The 24,123-nt window shown below is 36.5% G+C and overlaps 1 long non-coding RNA gene across 1 annotated transcript in view; it reads left to right on the top strand.

The window, feature by feature from the left end:
* Window positions 1-1,819: 1,819 nt before the first annotated feature.
* The window catches only part of LOC147917562 (uncharacterized), an 86,556-nt gene continuing 64,252 nt past the window's right edge, over window positions 1,820-24,123 (top strand). The window contains exon 1 of the long non-coding RNA XR_015550651.1: window positions 1,820-2,177. This is a non-coding gene — a long non-coding RNA (uncharacterized LOC147917562). The remainder of the gene's footprint in view (window positions 2,178-24,123) is intronic.

The following is a 24,123-nucleotide window of genomic DNA, read 5'->3' as shown; positions in this document are numbered from 1 at the left end:
TAGCTATTGATAAGTATGTACTTACTGCCATTTTTTAACTTTTTTGTTTTTTTCTCGGTGTTTTAGTAGTCCTTCTCTGTTTCTTTCTTCTTCTATACAGAATTGATGGTCACTTTAGTTTGACCTCTGTCTGAAAGCTGTACTCTTTAACTCCGCTCCTCCCTCCTTTTATGTTTTTGATATCATATCTAACCTCTTTTTTGTGCATTTGTATCCATTACGTTCTAATCATGGAAATAGATAATTTTTCTTATTTGTGGTCTTCTCTTTTCCACTTAAATCAGTCCCCTTAACATTTCTTGTAGCATTGGTTTCTTGGTGACAAACTCCATTAATTTTTGCTTATCTGGGAAAATTTTGATCTCTCCTTCCATTTTGAATGATAACCTTGCTGGGTAGAGTATTCTTGGCTGTAAGTTTTTTCCTTTTAGCACTTTAAATATATCATGCCATTCTCTTCTAGCCTGTAAGGTTTCTGCCAAGAAGTCAGCTGATAGCCTTATGGGGTTTCCTTTGTATGTAACTTGACATTCTCTTGCGGCTTTTAGGATTCTTTGTTTATCTTTAATTCTGGACATTTTGATTATGATGTGTCTTGGTGTGGGCCTCTTTGGGTTTATCTTGTTTGGGGCTTCCTGTACCTGGATGTCCATTTCCTTCCTTAGGTTAGGGAAGTTTTCGTCTATTATTTCTTGAAATAGATTCTCTGCCCCCTTGTCTCGCTCTTCTCCTTCCGGGACACCTATAATACGGATGTTAGTGCGCTTGATGTTGTCCCAGAGGTCCCTTAGACTGTCCTCACTCTTTTTAATTCTTTTCTCTTTTACCTGTTCACCTTGGGTAATTTCTTCTAGTCTTTCGTCCAGGTCACAGATCCGTTCTTCTGTATCCTCTACTCTGCTTTTGAGTCCCTCTAATGAAATTTTCATTTCCAGTATTGTATTCTTCATTTCTGATTGGTTCTTTTTTATATCTTCCATTTCTTTGTTGACATTCTCAGTGAGTTCATCTGTTCTTCTCCCCAGATCAGTGAGCATCCTTAACACTCTTAGTTTGAACTCTCTGTCGGGTAGGTTGCTCATTTCTGTTTCACTTAGTTCCTTTTCTGGGGTTTTGTCCTGTTCCCTTACTTGGAATGTATTCTTTTGCCTCCTCATTTTGCCTCTTTCCCTGTGCTTGTGTCTACGTATTAGCTGAGTCAGCTACGTCTCCTGTTCTTGGATAGGTGACCTTATGTAAGTGATGCCTCAGGAGGCTTCCAGTGTGCTTCCCTCAGTTCTCAATGTTCCAGGGGTGACCCCTATGTGGCCTATGTGTGTCCTTCTGTTGTGGCCTGTTTGCTCTCCCTGTAGGCACCCAGGGAGGCTGAGTTATGCTCCTGGCCAGCTGTTGTAATGCTCAACTGCTTGTAGTTGTTGTGGGCCCTTCAGTCTCTTTATGAGGTGTGGGGAGCCCCAGCACAGTTGGCTGCAAGTTCTAATACCACATTTGTGTTGCAGTATTTCTTTTAAGTGAGTAGGCCCCCAGCGTGGCAGGTTGTTAGGCTCAGGGCCTTACAATTGCTGTAAGCCTCCAGCCTATTAGGTCTCTTGTCAGCTCTCTGAGGATTGCAGCTGGGTGGGGTTGGCCTCAGGCACAGGATCACCCAATTGTTTCAGGCTTTGGAAGGTGGGGCAAACCTCCTATGTGGGTCTTTGTGAAGCACAAGTCTTCTGCAGCTTATAAGCCCTGCCACCCACAGGTCCACACACACAGTCAACACAGTCCTGCCCCGTGTGAGCGCCCCGACCTCCCCAAGCGGACCCAGTCTCTCCATGGCGGGAGCCCCACCCACTCCACCACCGCCCCACACTCTCCACCCGCTCCTTGTGCACGCCCTGCTCCGCTCAAGTTAGCTCAGTTGCCAGGCTGAAGAGAATCCAGTCACCAATCTATGCAGGCCCACAAGTTGCCTGAGGGCTTGTTGTTGGGTGGGGCCAGTCTCTAGGGTGGGCTGCCTGCCCTGGCTGAGCTGGATTAAATCGGGTGGGGCAGACCCTGGGCTAGCAGGCCTCAGGGAGAACTCCAATGGCGTCTGTGTCAGCACGCTCACACCGGGCCACAACAATGGCTGCCGCCAATGTCCCAGTCCCTGGAGAGGTCTCACCCCTCACCGAGATGCACTCAGGGCCTATTAGGTGAGTCTCTTGTCACCAAAGCACTGTGCACCTTTCTTTCTGGTGATTTTAGGATGCTTTCTGGAACGGGTGAGTTTGCGCGCGGGCCCTTTATGAGCCAGTTTTAGTTTCTTTGTGAACCGGGTTTTCTGGGGGTGCTCCCCAGTGCTTTAGTAGCTGGCAAAGTCAGATATTATGCCACTGGTGTCGATTGTGCTGGGTCCACAAAATGCCCACAGCGGGGGTGCTCCCCGGCTCAGGGCCCCGCACCTCCAGGGAGGCTGTGGACCTGTGGGCTGCTCCTGGCGGCCCTGAAGCTGGCGGCTTGTGAAGGCGGCGTTTTTTTCTCTCCGGAAGGGAGTCTCTGCCTCTTCCACCTCAGTTAGGATTGTCCGTTGTTGCAGGAGTTCCTCCCATCCAGCTCTCTGTTCTCTCTCAGGGGCAATCCCTCCACGAGTAGTTGTAAATTGGCTGTGTCCACGGGAGGAGGTGAGTTCCGAGTCTGCTTACGCTGCCATCTTCGACAGCTGCCCAGAGTGAACTTTTAAAAGCGTAGGTTGGATTGTTGACCCAGGGCTTTACCTGCATCCTTCTTATGGAGCAGGCCCAGTTTTCCTGAGTGAGAATGTGAGCAGAGAGAATAGTTTAAGTAATAAGTGTTAACATTCTTCTAACACAAGGCCATTTTATAGAGGGCACAAAAATGAGTCCATGTCTGTCAGAGGTTCCTTACTAGAGATGATGTGCCATACCCAGACTTTACTCTTCTGCATCAACACACGTTGCTCCCTCATTCTAAAGACCTCCTAGATGGAGCCAATCACATCATGTTTTTTTCTGCCTATAATTGCTGTTTATTTCATTCAGGTGCTTTTTATTGTTATTGTTATTATATTATTATTATTATGGGAATGGAGAGAAAGTCCCTTTGCCAGGATAACCTAGGGTAGTGCTTGGAGATTGCAGCCTCATGTGGACTTTGGTCCATTTGGTCAGACTCCAAGTGTGTTCTTGGCTCACCTTACGTCATTGCTCAAAGGAATGTGATTCTTCTGCAGTTGCCCCCTCCTTAGTTCGCTTGTTTCTCTACAAGGTTTTGATGATGTATAGATTTTCCCCTGGATTCACTAATTTTGCCCATTCTATTTCTATCGGTTAGCTTTGATAAATACTCTTCTAATCCAATAGATTTACCTTTTAATTAATACCACCCATTCAACACAGGTCATGCCACTCCACTGTTTGAAAATCTTTAACTTCCTACTGCACATAGAGTAAAATCTACAGTTCTTATCATGACATATGATGGCTTGTAACATATGGTCCCTGCCTCACTTTCCAACTTCTTCCTTTCCAGCCTTTCCTTTGCTCCTTCCACTCTAGCTACCTGTTCATACTTTAGTTCCTTGAGTACATCAAGCTCTTTACTACCTTAAGATTGTAAAAACTTGCTGTTTCTTCTGTCAGGTCTCCTTTCTCTCATTCATTTTATGGTGATTCCTCCTTATCCTTATGTACAGCCTTCCTAATCTCTACTTCCGTCACTCCTTCTTTTAAAAAAAATTTATCAACGTTTGTAATACATATATACTATGTACTATTTATTTATTGTTTTCTACCCCCACTGGGAATAAGAACTATTATTTTGTTCATCACTGTGTATCCAGTATCTAGGGCTCAAGAAATATTTATTCAATACAGAATGTAAGAATAAATAAATGAAAGAACATAACTGAAGCATGAGAATTTATTTGTGAGTCAGCTTTTTACTTTAGTCTGGCCCAGCAGTTCTCAGAACTTTTCTTCTCAGCCTCCCTTTACACTCTTAAATATGATTAAGGACCCCAAAGATCTTTTTAAAATGTAGGTTATATCTGTTGCCATTTATTGTATTAGAAATTAAAGTAAGAAGTTTTAGAGATTTTTCTTAATTTATTTTGAAACAATGATAACATTATATACTAACATAACTTTATGAAAATTTCAAAAACAAAAACAATTTAGGATAAAAGATTAGCATTTTTTACACTTTTACAAATCTCTTTAATGACAACTTAATAGAAGAAAGCTGGATTTTTCTATTTGCTTCTGCATTCAGTCTGTTACCACATCATACATCATGTAGCCTCTGAAAAACTCCACTGTACACTTGTGAGTGAATGCAAGTGAAAAAGGCTAATAACATCCTAGTGTTATTATGAAAACATATGACCTCCTAGACCCACTGAAAGAGTGTCCTTAAACTCTTTGAGAATTCTGGTCTAGATCATCACCTTTTCGTTGAGTGGGAGTGGCATGTACTATTCATAGACATATCATTCAAAAGTTTAGGTGACAATTGGGGCAGTATCAGAGGGGTAACAATCAGTAGAACTGGCTTCTAATCCAAGTTTTAATCCCAACATACAGGATTACCCATGCCTGTTTGTTAAACTCCTATGGTCCTTAGTTTCTTCCTCTGTATAATTAAGGTAATTGTACCTTTCTCAATTCCTCTATGATGATAGTACATATGATATGGTAGATGTAAAGTGGCTGGAAGAAAAGTTAGCGGAGGCAGACAAATGCAAGACGTTACTTGCTTTTCACCACCGTGCCCTTTCACCAGCCCTGCCTTCAAAATGAATAATGGATGCAGGATTTTCTCTTCATGTGACTTGCTTCCTGGTGGATTTAGTTTTCCTTACGCCCTCAGAGCTAGAGGAAATGTACTGGGTTGATTGATGGCTTTGTAATAGTCTCTATTATGATTGGAAAGTGTGGAAATAGGTGACAGAAATCCTTTCGTGACTTTTAGAAAATCTATTTTCCATGAAATTCAGTTATTTATGTAATGCAAAAAAAAAAAAAAGTCAGTTGCACTGTATTTCATATTGATTCTCTATTGACTGAAAAAGAAGAAATTAAGTGGCCGTTTCAGCAATTTAGCTGCCCTAGCAACAGCTCTGCTACAGCAAGAACATCTCGTCTGACAAAGAGTTCCATATACAGAAGCAGAGATTAATGTCAGGACGGTTTTCTTGTCTTACCTCTCCACAACGTTACTGTCCTATTTTGCAAAGTGTTGCTTCTGATAAAATTGAGAGGCTTATAATAAGCAACACCTATAAGTCACCAGATTTTATAGTGCAAATGAGAACTTTAATGTTTCAAAGAGTAAGATTTATTGTTTCTTCATGTATTTAATAGACTAGAAAATGAGGACAACAGCTGTGCTCATGTCCAATTCCTCACAATGGCCAGATTGTAAACTGGATGTGTTTCCAAATTGTTGGACTCTCACAGCAGTCTTCAATAAATCCTAAGGTTAATAATAATCCTGAAGGTGTTTCTAATGAGGGAGGGAGATTAGCTAGGACTACACTCCTACACCAACATACTCATGGCCACCCAGCTACACACACACACAATCACACGAGAAAGAGTTTAAAAAACCTAGAATGATAGGTAGTTATACTGTCCTTGCTCTCAATAATCTGATACTTCGTTCCTACTTACTATAGCACAGGGTTCTCAAGCTTGAACCTGCATCAGAATCACCTGGAGGGCTTGATAAAACACAGATTGCTGAACAACATCCCTAGAGTTTCTGATTCAGTCGATTCAAGGTGGGGTCCTAGAAATTTGCGTTTCGTACAAATTCACAGGTCCAAGGACTGCACTTTGAGAAATACTACTACAAGAGCCTGATAAAGATCGTGTTTTCAGATAGTGCTCTCAGCTCAGACACACCATACTTTAAATATCTACTCACTCTATGGTCTAGCACAGTTTTATTTCGCTATGCCTCAATATCTTCCTCTGAAAAATGGGAATAGCACATCACAATCTATTGCAAGTGTTACATGGGATTAGAGGTTTAAGCCTGGTGCCTGGACTGGTGAGTGTTCTATAGTTCTGACTGTTTTTAAGAATTCTCTTCAATTCAAAGTTGGGTTCTCTGAATGTCTGCAGTGTGGATATTTTATGTTGATAAATTAAAATATATCTATAAGAATTAGGTTCCCAACAAACAGGTGGAGAGTTTGACAATGCAATGAAAATTGAGGCTATTTTATTTTCTCAAAGCCAGGGAGGGCAAACTACATATTGTATCTTTTTACTTTTCAACCAAAATTATAATATTAGCTTTTCCATAGATCCTACAATATTTTGGTTCAAACTGAACTTTATAAATGACTTAGCAGTTTTCAGATAGGTCAACTGTATTTTAGATTACCTTGTCAAATGTGGTTTCTCCTCCAGCCATCACAGGGTCATCAGTAGGAGGGAAAAGGGGATCCCGGGGCTTTAAATATTCTTGTTAAGTACCCCTCCTCCCTTCTTACCAACACTCACTGACTCCCCACTGTATCCTGCTTAAGAATCCAGGACTAATCAGATTGTGCCCTTCATTCTTGTTTCCAGCAATTACTCTGTGAACCCCAACATTTCCAAGTCATCTCCTATCAGCCATATTCATCCCTCATCCCAATAGGTCTTTTTGCTTTTTGTCAAATCTTTCTCCCTTATCTGCCCAAACCTTCCAGTGAGTACTCTGGGACTCAGTGTCTATTATCAACAAAACCCTCCGAATTTGCCAAACATTTTTTCACCTCCCTGCTCTCTGAAACTTGACTATCTCTAAAGAAATAGCTTCCCATAGCCTGTTAAGGAGAGGATGCTTTTTTCTTCTGCAACTGGTCCTGGAGATAGGTAAATATTCCCTTGGTACTTTTCAGACCATCCTCCTTAAAAATACCCAGATTTGAAGTTCAAGCTATCAGATTACACCATTCATTGTTCTACCTTATTGTAAGCATCTGCAGACCCCCGGGTCTCTTTGTCTCTTACACATTCCTTCATAATTTTAGTATCTAACAAATCCATTCTTTCTCTCTCTCAATCTGTGTGTGTATATATATGCATATATGTATATATATCTGTATATGTGTGTGTGTATATATATACTGGATTGTAAACTGAATGTTTGTGTATATATAGAGAGAGAATGAATTTACTAGGTGTATATATAATATACATAATTTTATAAATATCATTTTATATATATAGAGAGAGGATGAACTCAGATAAATATGTATAAATATATATGTATTTAGCAATTTCATTATCCACATATCTGCCACCTCAGGTCCTTGACCTCCTCTCCTCCAGTGATCAGGCCCCTTACTCTGTCTTAGGCACTCACTTCCGTGGTCAGAACCTAGATGTTGCTATTACCAGTAATTGCAATCCTCCATAATCTTCATTTTAAGCATTCTACTCTCTAAACTCCACTTTTCTTTTGCCAGCTCACTCCCTCTAGTGCTCTGACCCCAAGAACTTTTAAACTCTACCAGGATCTACAATCCATTAATTTTACTAGTTTTGCAATATTTGCACACATCACATGTTCTCACTTCTGCTTTCACATAGAGTTCATGGTCCATCATTATAATCACCCCCTTGTGTATGCCTTCATGGCCTCTTTCTTTCTACATTGTGTGTTTCCAGAAAATTCTCAAACCTGTCTAAATCCAATTTTCTTCCCATTCCATAGAGCTAAAACCATGTTGACTGTTTTTGTATCTATATATACACTGCTTTTGCTCCTGTTATTGGTGAAATATCTGTGCCTCTACTGAAGGCCAGTCCCTTTGCTTTTACACTGGATCCCATCCCCTTTCAAGGGCCTGCCTCCAGTAATTGCCTTGCCTGTCTCTCTTGCATCATCAGTTTCCCCCCTTTAATGGTTTATTCAAATAAGCTGTAATATTCTCAATTAAAAAATAAAACTTGCTCAAACTCACTTTCCTCCCCAGTTCTTGTTTTATTTCTGTGAGCTTCTTCAGCAGAACTCCTCAAAAGAGTTGCCTGTGCTTGCTGTCTCAATATGTGTAGTCTTCTTTCTCTCATTCTTGCTTAAACTCATTTAATGGGACCTTATCTCTACCACTCTATAGAAGTCTTAAGTTACTGCCATGTGGTTAAACCCAGTGGTCAATTCCTAGTCCTTGTCTCACCTAATTTATCAGCATTATTTGATCACTTGATCACTTGGTTTTCCTTTAAAATCTTTTTCCACTTGGCTTTCTGAAGACTAACCTCTGGTTTTTCTACCTCACTGGTGTTTAATTTTCACTTTGTTTCTTTCCTCATTTCCTCAACCTCTGGATATTGTCATACACTGAGTTTCAGTCATCAGACCTCTACTATTTTGTGTTTGTACTCGCTGAGTAGGTGATCTTATCCAGTGTAAAGACTTTAAATACTATCAATTGGCTGACGACTTCCAAATTTATATCTCTCCCTTTTCCTAGAATACAGATTCATATATTTTATGACAGGCTTAACACCCCCCTGCAGTTATCTAACAGCTATTAAAATTTATCATGTCAAAAAATGAAGCCAGCCACACCATACCTAGTTTTATTCTGCCTTGTCTTTCACATCTCAGTTGATAACACTTTCATCTTTCCACTTGCCTAAGCCAAAAACTGTGAAGTCATCCATCATCCCTATGTTCCATTTGTCAGCAAAAGCTGTCCGCTCTATCTTCAAAGACATTTAGAATCAGATCACATCTCACCATTATTATGCCAACATCCATTTTAAGCACCATCATCTCTTAGCTGGGCTATTGCAATAACCTCGTAACTGGTCTCCTAACTTTCTTCTACCCCACACCCTGCTATTTGTTCTACATGTAAATCTGAGTGGTCCTTTAACAACATAAGTCAGATCATGTCACTTCTCTGATTAAAATTCCTCAATTGCTTCCTCTACTTCAAGGTAAAAGTCCAAGTCTTTACAATAACCCCCAAGGCCCTGAACTTTACAGCTACACTTTTTCCGCTCTAACCTTATTTAGAGCACATGTGTTCTGGCTTCCATGCTGTTCCCTGAACATACCAGGCATGCTTCTACCCCAGGACCTTTGCACTTACTTCTTTTCTGCTTTGAGTGTTCTTCCCACGGATAACTGCATAGCTCACTTTCTCAATCCCTTCAGATCTTTTACAAATGTCACTCTATCATCCTGACAATAATATAGCATCCCTCCTTGCCCACTCCTCTGAATCCCCTTTATCTTATTTTCTCCATAGCCCTTGTCATCATCTGATACAATGTGTTTTGTACTCACCTTTGTGTTTATTCATTGCCTGCCTCTCTTAACAAGAATGTAAATTCCATGAGAACTGGAACTTTGAGCTCGCCACTATATCCTCAGTACATTGAACTGTCTTGGCACATAGTAGGTGCCTAATAACTATTTGTTGAATGAATTGAATAAAATTAATTAATTTTATATTAGCACTTAAAGACAATGAACTTGAGTGCTCAATTAAATGGACTGTGTAAGCTGCAATTAGTTTTTATTTTGTGTTTGATTATTTTAAAATAGATTTTGCTTACAGCATCTTAATTGCCGGATTGTGGGTGTATATTTAAAATTCTCTGGATTGATGATGATGAGATACAATTGTGATATAATATATATAATATAATATAATTATGATAATGATTAAAGCAATAATAATAGTAACAAAATCCTTTCCCAATTTTAAAGGTTTTAGTTCAATTAGTGTGCGGAAAACAACAGCAACAGAAAATTAAGCAAAGCTTTGTGTCCCTGAGGATATTTTTCCCTCTGTTCAAGTTAAAAAAATTAAAAACCCTTTGAGATACAAAATTGCATTTTATCAGTTTAAATACAATATTTAAAATAGAAAATTTGCATATTGCTAGCTTGTCCTCATTCTCACCTATTACACTGTAGTGGAAAAGTTTCTAAATAACATCTCATTTTATGAATAGTAGCTTCATAATGTACTATTTTCTGTAGCATGCAGTGTAAATATTAAGAATTATTTAATTTCCATATAAACTACTAATGAGGATATTTGCTTTAGGGAGTAGAGATTGGAGATCGATTAGATGTAGCATTTGTTTGATAAATGTGGTCCTAGTAGGAAACAGAAGTGATTTATTATTTTGCTGAGAAAAATTCAGATGAAAAGAAAAGACACGGTGAAGATAAGCTTGGAGTGGGACAAAATTTAGAGTTTAGGGCTTGACAAGAAGTGGTCTCTGGCAAACATCCCAGACTCCTGGAATTTTGAAATGCTGTTTCATAGAAATAATAGTGAACCAGTAATAGTTCAGCCTTCACAGGACTGAAGCCTAGCTTCACACCCTTTTAATTCATAATTGAGTTAACACCGTCTTGTATTATGGTATCTCTAACAAATGTAAATCCTCTCTGGAAGAAAATAACATACATCATTTAGAGACTTAAATTATCTCTACAATCTTCATTTGTGATGTATAGAATTCAATAAATAATAATCAATATAAAAAAAGATAGGACATTATTGGAAACTGTAAGACAGAATAGGTAATTGAAACAGATTCTAGATAATGGAGTTCTCAGACACAAATTTGAAAATGATTTTGATTAATATGTTCAAGAATTAAAAGACTAAATGAAAAGTTTTGGTGGACAATTTTCCATGAAACTGAAAGACATGACAAAGAACCAAATGAAAATTCAGGAACTGAAAACAATAACTCAATGAATAGTTTTAACTGTAGATTAGATACAACTGAAGAGAAAATTAGTGAAATAGAAGATAAATTTTAAAAAGTCCGTAGATGTTTCATCCAACTATATAAAATGCAGAAAAACATAAAAGACATATATAATATAGTTAAAAGGTCTAATATATGTGAAATTAAAGTATCAGAAAGAGAAAAGAAGGGAGTAGAAGTAATACGTAAAGAAAAAAAATGACAGAATTGGGAAAACTTAAGACCGGAGACCACAGATTCAAGCCCCAAGCACATTAATTAAAAAGAAAACCTAGTTGTGGCATATCGTAGTAATGATACTTAAAGAGAGAAAAATCCTTAAAGTGGCTAAACAGACAAAATAAGTACAAAGGAGCAGTGATAAAAATGACAGTAGACTTCTGAACATATGGAAGCCATAGAAAATGAAATATTTAGAAATTATTGAGAGAGAATAACTGCCAACCTAGAGTTCTATACAATCTAATATTCAATAAAAAATATCTTTCAAGTATGAAAAGAGAGTAAACAAATTTTTAGATAAAAACAGAAATTTTTAACAGACCCACACTAAAGTATATACTAGCAGATGTTATTCAGGAAGAAGAAAAATGATAACAGATTAAAGTTTCAAGATATAAGAAACAATAAAGAGAAGTGATAAAAAGTAAACATGCACGTTAATCTAATGGAAAGTTGACTAAAAATAATGAGAAAATGTATTAAATGTTTAAAAATACAGAGAATTAAAATACATGACAATAATTACTAATAACGTAGAAAGGAATAAATGAAGTTAAAGTGTAGTAGGATCTTTGCATTGTCTAGGAAGAAGTAAATATACAAATTTATATTTTAACTAGTGAAAGTATAGTAAAAAGAATTTATAATTAGCAAGCTAATAGGAAAAATTGAATAATTAAATGTACTTAATCTGAGAGACAGAAAAGAGTGATAAAGAAACATAGAACAGACAGGACAAAAGGAAAGTACGTAGTAAGATGATAGATTTAAATATAATTAGTAATTTCATTAAAAGTAAATGGATGAAATATTCCAAATAAAGGCAAATATTTTCTGCTTATATGAAATATAAATATTTTCAAATATTTTCTATTTCTATTTGTATATGGAACAAATATACATATTTGTTAAGTATAAGTGTATTGTATAAGTACATAAGTAAAACATAATACTTATGTTTTAAATTTATAAAAATGGTGTATATTTAATACTTTTTGGGTAACATAAAGGACTCATGTATAGAAATATACAAATACACAGAAATACGTAACGTTCTCTACTCAGTATCTCTGGAAGCTTATTCACAAAACTGGTATAAGAATTTTGGGAAAGGATACTGGGAGATTAGGGTTCTGGAATGGGAGAAAGAATTTTCATTATGTACTTATTTGTACTGCCTGATTTCGTTTCGCTGTGTGCATATATTTATTTTTGGAATGCATTTTTGCAAATAAAAATAATTATGCAGCTTTGGAGAACAATGACAGCTGCCTGCTTCCAAATATCTCCTACACTCTAAACCAAATAAACAAAATCAACAAGGAGACCAAACAGAACTCCTCATGGCCCATACTCTTTGCAATACTAGGAGATGGAGAACCCCACAGCTTTCTAATTATTTGTAAGAAGAGAAAAAAATGCCAACATTTTCCATCATGTGCTCGCCACTGCAAGCCTGTAATTACAGAAAAAGGGAGAGAGAAGGCTTAAGAAAATCCATGAAAAAGAGTATATTGGAGCACACAACTTAAGGAAAGAACAGACAGAATCACCCCTAGAAAGAGAAAGAGAAATGATGAAAGTTAGAAGACACGTTGAACATAGGTCACAATTCTGGCTACAGGGAGGGGTCTGGAAATTGTACAGGACTGGAAGGGGCAGCTTTTAAGTAACATTTCCTTCGAGGGAGAATCAGATATATGGAGAAGGGGTAGTATTTCTTGCAACTGAGGCAGTACAGGGAAAGAAACAATATGAGTCAAACATTAAGAATTCTGCAGAAACAAAAGAGAAGCAAGACTTGCAAATTCCTCCTCTTCCCCACTCCAACAACACCATCCATAAAAGAAACTGCACAGAACAGAGCAGAACTCATGGAGGGAGCACTCTTAAACTAGAATACCATTAAAAAATAAATAAGTGTAGCAAAAAGCAGACCACATCCATGTGAAAATGTTGTAAAAAAATTAGAAAATGCAAATAAAATTTCACTGTTGATTAAAAACATTCTCCCTCAAAAAAACTACCATAAAGCTGGAGAAAACCATAACATAATACCCCAGATAGTAAATATTCTCGAATGAACATTTGAGAATATAAAAATACACACCTTGAATTAGAGATAGAAAAAATTGAGGCAAGAAATTGACCCCAAACAGGAAGAAATGTAATGACAGTTGATTGAACTCGGGAAGGCAGTAGAAGAAAAAGACAAAATTATATAGGAAATGAAGACAAAATTATGAGTGCCCAAAGGAAGAAAAAAAATAAAAGGAAATAAAAATGAGATGAAGTAGAAAGGATCAGAGAAATAATAATTGAATTGGGAAACAGAGGAAGTCGAACATACATACAATTGGTATCCCTGAAGAGAAAAAAAACAAACAATGGAAAAATTAACATTTAAAATCATAATCTAAGAAAACTTTCCAGAAATAAAAACAACCTGCATTTTACTTTGAAAGTGCCCACCGGGTGTTGGGGAAAATTGATCTGGCACAATCAACTCCAAAATACACGATAATAAAATCACATATAGAAAAAGTCATCAGAGTCTTCAGGCAAAAAGATAAACAACCCTTACAAAAGCAAGAGAATTTGACTTTCATCAGATATCTCAAAAACAACGTCTAATGCAAGGCAGCAGTGGAGCAGCATTTTAAGAAACTTGAGGAAACCAAGAATATTATACGTGAAGCAAGATATCTAAGACGATCTTTAAGTATCACGGCTACAGAAATTCAGTTCTGATTTTGCCAGAACTTGGGAAATACTGTGCATGTGCCTTCCAAAAGAATATACTAGAGGCTTAGTTTCATCCAAACAGGAAAACTTTAGAAAAGGACTGACAGTGAGCATTTCATATATTTAATTATAGAGCTAAGAGTGGAGTTGTGGGTAGAAGAACATTACATAAACATTGTATGTTATGGTAAAACGAGAGAAGAACAGAGAAAAAATGGGAAAATAATAAGATCACTGACTATTTTATAGATAACAGGTGGAATCAAATGATACCATCTATAACTGACATATCAGATAGCAAAAGGGTAAATAAGGAAAAAAAGTATTAAATAAGGTAATCATTATAATAAAAATAGAGTCTTCCCTAATAACAATGTAAATTTTAAAAAGCAGAGGGCACAACAAATAGAGATAAAAACCAATAAATACTACACAATACCCACAGTAATTAAAACATAAGATAATATGATAGAAGTGACACCAACTATAAAAGTTAATAAGTGTTAATGGGTTTAACTTGCCTATTAAAAACAGGTTTTCAAATTGGCTCATTAGGAAAAACCTAACTCTATATCAAATATAAGAGATACACTTAAAGAGCAGTGATTCATAAAGGCTAAAAATCATATGTATGGACAAAGATTTTCCAGGTAAATGGAAAAAATAAGAAAACAGTTACTGTAATACTGACATAAGATAAAATGAAATTCAAGACATAACACTTAATACGAGATTTAAAAAGATGCTTTGCAAGGTTAAAAACCATATTCAACAATAAAATATAATAGCTATGAATAGCTATGTGCAAAATAATGCATAAAACAGATACATAAAACTACAAGAGATTCAAGGAGAAATATACAGAAAAATACTAACAATAGTAGATACTAGAGTCACTTTCAGTGATTCCAGTCCATCTGAGAACCAGCTACATTGCTGCACTTGTGTCCAATCAGACATTATTGTCACAAATTACCCTCCTTTATTTCTTTAGGATGGCCCAAACTGCTTTTATTTTTAGTGCTATAAAATTTTTGTTTCATGCTTGAATTTTTACTTTCTCTTCAAAATTTGTCAAACTGTGTTGATAAAACTCTCAACAATCTTCTATTAATAGTTTCATTTAGAATAAAAAAGCAAAATTATGTAAAGTAACTTAAAAAAATAGTCTGGGAGGATATACAACAACTTTTTGTGTGTGTGTGTGGGGAAGATTAGTCCTGAGCTAACCTCTGTTCCCAATCCTCCTCTTTTTTCCTGAGGAAGATCAGCCCTGAGCTAACATCCTTGCCCATCTTCCTCTATTTTATACGTGGGACGTCTGCCACAGCATAGCTTGATGAGGGTATGCAGGTCCGTGCCCGGGATCCCAGCCTGCGAACCTTGGGCCACCAAAGAGGACCATGTGAACTTAACCACTAGGTGATGGGGCCGGCCCCAAGATATATAACAACTTTTAATAGTATTTTTTTCTCTGTGTATGGGACTACAACAGGATTTATTTTTCTCTGTATTGTCTTAATTTATTGATAAGAATCACATAGTATCAGAAATTTAGTACATTTTTATTTTAAAATTCAGATAAATCTAATTATATGTAAACATACTTTCAATTTTGTTCGTGGATGATTATTGAAAAAAGTTATATTAGACATAATTTTATTTGATTCATTCAATTTACAGATGAGAAAAAAATGATGAGCAGATATGAGCAAAAATAATGAATATATTTTACATTTCAAAATGAATAAAAAGTATACATTAATCCATTACACTATGTTATAATATGGTATATAAAATGCATATATCCCCCACTCACTTGAACTTTTCCCATGGCTTTATTATCGATGGGAATTTCTTAATGCTAATGATGTGTTTTAAATCATTTTCTACCTAAATGGTCAGCCTACAACAAGCCTCATGAATCATAACTTAAATGAGCCAGGGGAAGAGGTTTCATCTATTGTAATTATAGAAAGAGAATCAAACAAATGTATTTTTAAAATTATGCACATTTATAGAGAGTCTTAATGAGCTGTTATAAATCTGCAGATAACTAGCTGTAAAAACTTTGTGGAAGTTAGTGTGGTGGAGGGAGACTCTGCACTAGTTTAGAGAACGGGGTGCTCTTTGTGCATCTGCCATCAGCTCATGGCTTCAGTTTTTACATCCATATATTTGTGAATAATGATTCTCTTAATGACTCCTTTACCTATTTCACCCAATGCTTTTGAGATTCTTTGTAGTTAGTGGATGTATAAGCAAATTAACATGTGTCAAGTACCTTGCAGCCAAGTTGTTAAAATTGTAATTGTTCTGTTGGGATTACAATGCGAAAACAATCAACCACGGATGTGTAATTTTATGCAGTCTATTAATATCTCGTATTTATACGAGCTTTAGCATGTTCAAGGTGATTTCATATGCACGATTTTGTTTGGTTCTTACAAAAGTTCTGGAAAGTAAGTACAGGAAGAATCATTCCCTCTCTTTTTTTTCAGTATGGTGCAGCTGAGGTTAGAGGTTTTTATTACTATTGCAGTACTAATTCGAATACGTAGTATTTTTTGAGTATTTACCTAGTGCTGGGCATTGTACTGTAGTTAGATGATTTACCAACAGTCCTGCAGTCATCCAATGGTGATGACTGGATGTGTAACAGGAGCTTATGACAAGCGTCATGTGTTTTCCACTATGCCATTGTGGATTTGGAATTTATACTCTTTATGTTTGACTATTTGTTAGATCTATTTATCCAAGTACATTCAGATTCATATTTGAGTGCAATATGAGTTTCCTTTTTCTTAAATCCTATTGGAGAAGCAAGAATTATTTGTATTAGACTGGTGAAGAGTGTGAAGGGAGACCTGGAGAAATTGACATCAGAACAGCAAATATATAATTGGGAGGGTGTTGCATTTTGGTCACTATACTGTATTTGGTATGTTATTTCAGCCAATTTTACTGCTTCAGGTAGATCAAGCACCACCCCCAAAGCCATGCCCTTTTTCTGGCTTGCACTGCGAAATAAGAAATTTCAAAAGAGGCTTTTATCATTTTTTACTATATTTCATGAAATTTTGTTGTATCTTGGATTAAGAATCACATGACTTGCTGTAACATTATAGAGATTTTTCTTCAGATTCTGGATGATTAATTTTTCATTATGGTGATGGCTTTGTACATCATTAGCTACTATCTCAAGGCACAATGAATACTCAGGACAAGGTTTGCCTATATCAATAGTGGATGTAGATGTAGATCTATTTTAAAAATATTCTTGATAAATCCAAGATTTTGGAGCCTTCTTCTTGTCAGATGTGATTATGTTGTCATATTTTTAACCTCAAAGCTGATAAAGTGCTCATACTTAGAGCAGGAAAAATGTCGACTCTGCTTTTGTTTGTTGCTCATTTGTGCTTTCATATTAGTTTTATATCCAAACTGATTTTCTGAAGAAATTTTTAAAAGTTATTCTTTTTGTGTGGATTAGTTTGGTCAAATATACACAACATAAACTGAAAATCCGTTTAACCACTTTACATAAAATGAAACATATTGCAACATATTGAAAGTGAGTACATCACTGAGGGACCACTCTCATGTTTACTCTGTGTGGCGGGAACTTCCTCTCCTACTTTAGGGTAGCTCAATGCTGGAAATGTGATATCTGACACAGAGATGTGGTATTGATTCATATATTAAATGAAATTTGGTTCTGTATTCATTTTTATACCAGTATAACTGTAAATATAAATAAAATTGTGATGTTTTACCACGCTCCAACGGATCTTGTCAATCTCCCAGGATATGAGTTAACCCAATTTTGGACGTGCCTGGTCTAGAAAACTTGATGTGGGAAAGATCAGCAGCAAATGAATTCAACTCCAATGAGTCTGGTTCTGAATCTTGAGATTCCTAAGAACATTTGGTTTGGACTCTTTTCTTTTTTTCCCCCAGTTTTATTGAGATATAATTGACATATGACATCATATAAGTTTAAGGTGTACAACATAAAGATTTGATATATGTATGTATTGTGAAATGATCACCACAATAAGGCTAGTTAAGATCGATCACCTCACATGGTTACAGATTTTCTTTTCTTGTGGTGAGAACTTTTAAGATCTACTCTCCTATCAACTTTCAAATACACAATACAGTATTGTCAACTATTGTCATCATGCTGTACATTAGATCCCCAGAACTTATTTATCTTATAACTGGAAGTTTGTACCTTATGACGACATTTACCCAATTCCCAACCCCTCACCCCCTGCCTCTGGCAACTACCAATCTGTTCTGTGTTTCTACGAGTTCAGTGTTGTTTAGATTCCACATATAAATGAGATCATACAGTCTCGTAATGCACCTAGGTATTCCTCAAGGCATAGAGCCCTCAGAAGACAAATAACTACACACTTGTTACCAGTTATGAGTCTTCTCTGAAAGGAGGATGTGTGATTTGTAGAAAACCCCTTGCCCAAAAATCTGTCATTCTGGCTTCAATTTTATGGTAGATTCACTCTTGCATCAGCAAGAGGCATGTCTCCCTCAGTGCATAGGAATCATCCCTTAAACAAGACCAAACTTATTTTTCTAACTTTATTATTAATATTCATGCAGGGATATTTTTCTATTCTTATGTTGCCTATGTCAGACCAGTCAGAGTATAAAAATGAAGCCACCTATAACTAATATAAAACCACACATTTCCTGCTTGAGTCTACCTACTCAGCGTGAGATTGAGTCTTCTTTCAAAAAATTTTGGTAGGCTCTAGAAAGCGAAGCATCATGGCTACTTCTTGACCATAGGCATTTTCATTATTTCCTGGTTTCTTAGCTTTAATGATGACTACGCCTCCAAACACTGAAGCCCTTCAAAGGTACTGCTATCAAAACTCAAAATAATTGCTTCTGCTATCTGCCAGCCAAGGTTGTCTGTGTCCAATGACCAGAAAGCAGATGTCTGAAATGAGGGCATTGAAGCTGCATTTTCTCACTGCAAAGGGCACTGCTATTGTGGTTGTTTCCATCTACTGGTATCATTACTGGGGCTGCAAAGCAGTGAAGAGGAGAGGGTGGGCTGTATCCATGTCAAGCAGCTTTGTATTTCACTTTGCTTGAGGACTATAGTAGCACAGCATCTGAACTCAGGTAGTTGCTCACAAAATATTTGTTGAGGAAATAAATGAATCTTATGGCAAGAAATTGTATTATAGATTTTAAGGATTCCATGCCTCTATTTGTAGAAATTATCAAAATTATAATTAATTGGATTTGTATGTAATTGTTTACCCTCTGGTTCTAAAAATACCCCCTTCCCAAGTAAGCTTTGTGAGTCTAGAGACCAAAGCCCTGTGGCACCAGTACCATCCTATTTCCTTTCATGCATGCGTTTCCTCTAGTAAAACCATCGCATATTTAATCCATCATTGTATTTGCTTCTTGGAAGATCATGATTAAAACAATAGGGTAATCAGAATCCTTGTTCTGAGTCTGGTCCACTGCACTTGATCAAACGTGTGTGCCTCAGCTTTCATTTCGTAGGGTGGGATTTTTGCCCATGGGGCTGCTTGGTCCTTTATGTACATATATTCCTGATGTGGTTGCTCCCATATTTCTTCAGACTTGACTAGGCACCCTACATCTATAATATACTATACTATACTATAAATATGAAAGCAGAAATTTCTGTGATCATTGATGAGACAGTGAAAGAAGACAGGAGACAATTTATCTTGTACCATTGTGAATATACAGGAGGGAGATGGGCAAAGCCTTGCGCTAAGTGCTGGATGACACATTAGAATTGGAAAGTTTGAGAAATCATGGGTTTAAACTTTTCCATAAATTGCTACTAGTAAGGATGATGTGTTTTTTGTAAGCCTTTACACTTTCACATTTATTGCTTTAAGTAGACATAGGCAGTTTTTTAGGAAGAAAAGGGCAAGACAAATGTGCTTTGTGAGCAGCAAAGTGACAAAAGATTAGTGGCCAGAATGAGAATATATGGGAGAGCCAAGGGCAAAGTTAACATGATGGAAAAATACAAAGTACTTGGAATTTGTGCTGATAATTTTGTTCTCTAAAATTAGAATTGTGTGGGATAGACTTCTAATTTATATCAATTACAGGCTTGTATTGGCCTATTACAAGTATCTGCTGAAGTTACATAAATTGAATTTGACCAATGGGACTTCATTTCAAAATAAAACTGTAGTTTTATCCAGTTGAATTGTGTGAGCAAGCAACTTAGTCAAGAAGAAGCATAGAAAAACATGATCAACAGAAACTGGAAATTTAGATAAGGTGAAAAACTAGCTTGCAAAAAAATATCTGTCACTCACTGAGTGAAAATTAAGGTAGCCTCACTTAACAAGATTGAGTGATCCAAGGTACAGTGAATTTCCAAAACACCTCAGAATTGCCCAAAATAAGACCAGTAGCTTTCAATTTATCAGTTTTTGTGTGTACTTTGAATGGATATTCAACAGATGGGGAAAACCTTTGGACTCTTTGGGAGAGATGGCCAGTATCATAGCAGAGATATTGGGAGGATGTTCTCTTTAGGCCCAGGATAAAAATGACTGAGCTATTTCCTGAGCATGCATAAACCTATTTGAGAGTAATCTGAAGGATTTGAGCTACACACTCATTGCAAAAGTAGTGTGTTGCCACAATATCACTAAGCACTCCCTAGATCTAGAAGGGAGCCCCTTTAACTGGTAAATACTGTGTAGTTGCTTTGGGAAACCATAGCGTCGTGCCATGACTGGTGCATTTTAACAAACTCCAAGTGAAGTGAAATGTAGGCATATAATAGGACATGTGGTGATACCCAGGACTTGAACTCAAAGAACCATGGACAGGACCAGAAGCTAAGAACTGTGCCTCATAAAAGGATATACTAATTGAGGAGCACTGAGCTTTTTTTCTTTCTTTGCTTCCAATTAGCCTATTGGATTAATCTAGTTCTTTTAAGGTAAATCTAGGTCTACCTTCTTGTAGTCTGAGTAAATTATTTTTGCTCAGTCTGCCAGGCTGCCTAGAAAACAGATCAAGCCAGTAGATATACGACATTTTTGAAAGACCCACTTGTTTCTTAAGACCGTAAAATCTCAAACAAAAAGATTAACTTGCAAGTGAAAGCCCCATTCTTTGTGTTAGGTCTGGTATGTATCACTATGGGCTATAAGAAACAAAGCACTTGGCTACTGGTAGTGGTGCTTGGAGATTCAAGAGAACAATTTTTATTCAGGGTCTACCAGTAATCCAAAGTGGATGGTTGATGTTTTAGCTAGTAAAATCTAGAAAGAAAGAAAGAAGAAAGAAAAGTAAGAAAGGAGAAGGAAGGAAAAAAGAAAAAAAGGAAAAGAAAAGAGAACACAGAAAAATGAAAATTAAAGTAAAAGAAAAGAGGTGGGGGAACAAAAAATCATGTATTCCCTTTGACTCTCATTTCCCTTCCTAGATATTTTCCAGATACCTCTGAAAATTCATTTTTTGCCATCAAGGACAATTTTTAGTGTTTCTCATAATAGGGATCTACGCTAAGAAGGATTTTGTTTACTGAATACATGTTATAATTAATGTGACACTATTTCTGTTAGACTTTTTGAAATATTGAACATAGATTGGAGACTATCATTTCTACTCTCAAACTTTAGATTGGGATCATTACTTCTAACTTCTCTGTTAATTGAGGGAAGTTGATCCTGTTAACTCTGGAACCATAGTGTACGATAGAGCACTGCTCAAGCGTTCTCTGGATCTGCCAGAGTAGGCTGTTGGACAGTGGGCACCGCCTCACCCTGTTGCTCATATATACTTGCTGATTTGTACCAGGATCCTTCTGGACCCCTTATACAAGGAGGTCTGAGGCAGCAATTCTTTCTTCTTTCCACCCTTTGATTCCCTGAGAGCCTAACTGTACCCTCTTTGGCTCCTCGAAGTTCTCTTCTTAGCATTCAGTATTGTGGCAGTAGGAATAAAACTATTTAAAAAATAGGTAGCTATATTATTGTATTATACTTGCTTATTTTTGGTAATCCATCAAAGGAAAATGCATATTTGACTCTTAAAACTACATTCTAAAATTTTATAGCCTCTGAAAAATGAGACCTCTTCTTATTTATGTTGTCTATCATGGTGTCTATGAAATTACTCAGCATGTTGATCATAAGGTCCTGTGTGGGGTATAAATTGGATGTTATTACATTGTATGGTAGGTCCCCTAAACTAAGAGGAAAATGGCCTGAAATAATTTTCTTCTGGAAAACCATGAACTCTTTTTTCACTTTCAACTTACTTGATTTTGAAATGAATATTCCTTTAACCCTTTTTTCCACAGTACAAGATAATTTGTTGCATTTAAAAAACCATTAGTGCTTACAACTTTCTTTGAGTAAGAGGCAGTTTTATTACCTTATTTTAACATTAACTTGTTTTCCTTGGTAAAATTGAGCTTATATGACATTTGAATAAAACATAAAAAGTTTAGTTAAAACCTAGATATTTCAAAATATTTTGATGTTTGTTATCTTATAGGAAAAAGTGTGTGATAAAAATAATTTTTAACCTTTCCTATAATGTTACTTTTCTTATAACTATCTTGAAATCCGGAGGGACACTAGTCCACAGTCTTTTGGTACCCATAATGATGAAGTTGTAAAAGGAACTAAATGTTCTGACACCAACCCTCTTTGGAATATTTTGCTTACAATAATTTCCAGCTCAGCAAGCCTTTTTGATGGCAGCGCTAAATGTTTCATGTTAATCCAATGCATGATTCCTTTCATTTTCATTAATCTTGCCACATGCAGTTCAAGAATAAAGCCAGATGCTGCAGAAATATCTTGTTTGAAGTACAAAGTAAATAAAGTTTTACAGGTAAAAAACTTTAGTGGAGATTCAGGGGTATATTATGTGGTGATTGGTTAATGACCATAGTTCTTTATATGATTTTATAAAGAACAAAATGGAAATTCACATCACAAAAAGAACACAAACAGAAATAGAACTCAGAGCAGGAAAGATAGAAGAAAAGAAAATATAGTTGCCTGCTATTAGATAAAATGTGTATACCTAAACTCCAGGTGCTTGCATATATGTATCATTTTTTCATTCATTCATTCCACAGATAGATGTCAGATTTTAGCCTATCTCCTGATCACCCTATATATTAATGCATGTTAGAAATAACAAACTTTTTTTTTTTGATTCACAAAGAAAAATAAACCTCCTTAGTTTTATCCAAAGTCACAATTTAAAGACTCCTATAGGCTTGGAGTTACAGAATTTCAGGATTTCAAGAGACCTTGGAGATGATCTGACTTAATCAGTTTGTATTTGAGGAAACCAGGGGCCAGAAGCCTGATGTGACTCTTCTGATTCTGTTGACAAGGATCAAGGAGAATTTAGTTCTGACTCTCATGACAAACATTTCTTGTTTCAGTTACAGATGACCAAGTGCTCTACAGATGCCAGATCAACTTTTGCTCCATCTTCAAGTGTATGAGAGCTACTATGAACACAAGCACTAAATTTTAGTAATCATAACCACCACTTATTGGGCATCTTCTATAGTTTATAGAGCAATAGTTTATTACTTCGTAATGTAACAAAAGAAGGCATTATTTTCATACTATTGTTATGAGGATTAGAATGTATTTGTTCATTCAACAAACCTTTCTTGAGCATCTACAGTGTACCAGACACCGCTGACTGTGCTAGGGACACAGGGATTACAACAGAGAAGCAATCCCTTGCCTTTATGAAGCTTGCGTTCTGCTGGGAAGATACAGACTCTAAACACATAAAATAAGTTCAGGTCGTGACAAATGCTTTGAAAGCAGGGCAAGAATATAGAGTAATGGGGTCAGGTGGGAGCTGATTTACATTGGGTGGTAAGCATATCTGAGTAGATGACTTTTGACTAGAAACTGAAAGACAAAAGAAAAATCAGCCTTGTGAAGGTCAGAGAGAAGAGAATATCATTCTAGGCAGAAGAAGCAGCAAGTGCAAGGCCCTGAGGTGAAATGAGTTTAGTGTATTTGAGCAACAGAAAAGCCAGTTTGGCTGCTGCATAGTAGGAGAGAGGGCAAGTGGAATGCGGTAGTTTGAAAAGAGAGGCAGGAGCCAGATTATGTAGGGTTTGTCAGGCCAGGTTAAAAGAACTGTATATATGTTCGACTCTATCCATAAAACTAAAGAATTCAGAAATGCTAGGTTTTTTTTTTTTTTTTTTACCATTATCAGTTACTCATCTCCATGGATAAATCTATTTATCCTACCCCAAATAAACAAAGGGCATAAGAGGGATGGTGATACACTGCTCTGGAATTGTGAATTTGGATGAATAAGTCTAAACTGAGAAGACTATGTGGAACTTAAGAATGTAACAGTTTTGTCCTCCAAACTGGTCCTC

Source organism: Ceratotherium simum, chromosome 3 (assembly GCF_057802395.1).
Source record: "Ceratotherium simum simum isolate JZ-2026a chromosome 3, ASM5780239v1, whole genome shotgun sequence".
Lineage (NCBI taxonomy): Eukaryota > Metazoa > Chordata > Mammalia > Perissodactyla > Rhinocerotidae > Ceratotherium > Ceratotherium simum.
The sequence above is the reverse complement of the archived record's forward strand: the minus strand, read 5'-3'. Positions and strand labels throughout refer to the sequence as shown.